Source organism: Grammomys surdaster, unplaced genomic scaffold (genome assembly GCF_004785775.1).
Source record: "Grammomys surdaster isolate TR1022 unplaced genomic scaffold, NIH_TR_1.0 99, whole genome shotgun sequence".
Classification (NCBI taxonomy): Eukaryota; Metazoa; Chordata; class Mammalia; order Rodentia; family Muridae; genus Grammomys; species Grammomys surdaster.
This window is the reverse complement of record NW_021604578.1, coordinates 9,055,427-9,056,463: the sequence shown is the minus strand read 5'-3', so window position 1 is coordinate 9,056,463 and position 1,037 is coordinate 9,055,427. Positions and strand designations below refer to the sequence as shown.

Here is a 1,037-nt window from a genome sequence, read left to right as displayed (position 1 = left end):
CACACAGACACACAGACACACAGATATGTGGAGGGAGGGAGGGAGGGAGGGAGGGTGGAGGGAGGGAGGGAGGGAGAGAGGGAGAGAGAGAGAGAGAGAGAGAGAGAGAGAGAGAGAGAGAGAGAGAGAGAGGTAAAGTATCTCCAGAAATACATTCATTATTCTGATCTTATCAACAGCCAAGTTGTTTATTAGGTTGTTAAAACAATAAAGCTATCACCTGGCTCTTTTTGACAATGACATTGAATTGTTCTTGATGGTACTCAGTCTTTCATGGAGCCAAACAGTTTTTTAGCTTTCCTTATAAAGATAGCCTGCTTCTGTGGAGCCTTTCTCCTTCCAGGTGGATATGCCTAGTTAGATGATAAACACAGGGACAGAGAAAGGAGCCGCACGAAGTATCTTGTTATGTAACCCATCTTCTCACATCAGTTGCCTCCTCTAAGCTGTACTGTCCAGCCCTACCCATCATCACTGTTGGCTCCATCTCTCCTTGGGTATCCTGCCCCTCTCGTTCTCCCAGCCCCTCCTTCTCTCTCTACCTGCCTCTGCCTACTTCTTCCCTGTTGCTCTCCTCTTCTCTCTGCTCTCTACGTCATGAACTCCTCACCGACCTGTTTTTGTTTCCTCATTAGTTTTACTGTATTATATGTACCCTTAATCTTTCCACATGATCACGTGTTATTGTTGTTATTTGCTTCCTCTATAATGTCTGACGCATGCCACCTAAGCGGTGTTGAGTGAACTGTCTTGACTCAGTCCACCACTGGTCTTTCCTGAAACTCCCCTGACTCACTGTGAACTTTTCATCTTCAGGTAGATTTTGTGTTTGAAATGACCATACTGTTTCTACAACTCTACTATGCCATCTCATTGGACGTTATCTCAAAGGGCTTTTTGTTTACCAGATACATTCTCAAGAGATGAACTTGGCCCCTAAGAACTTTTCTTTAACAGTACCGTGGCTTGTCATTGATGCCCTGAAGTCCAGAATCTAGACTAGAACCTGTTCTTTGCCGTTACCATCCTTAACAGGA

The 1,037-nt window shown here is 44.7% G+C and overlaps 1 protein-coding gene across 1 annotated transcript in view; it reads right to left on the bottom strand.

Annotated features, from left to right (window-relative positions):
• Positions 1-1,037, bottom strand: part of Rab3c (RAB3C, member RAS oncogene family) — a 200,875-nt gene that overhangs the window by 18,991 nt on the left and 180,847 nt on the right. The window lies entirely within an intron of this gene.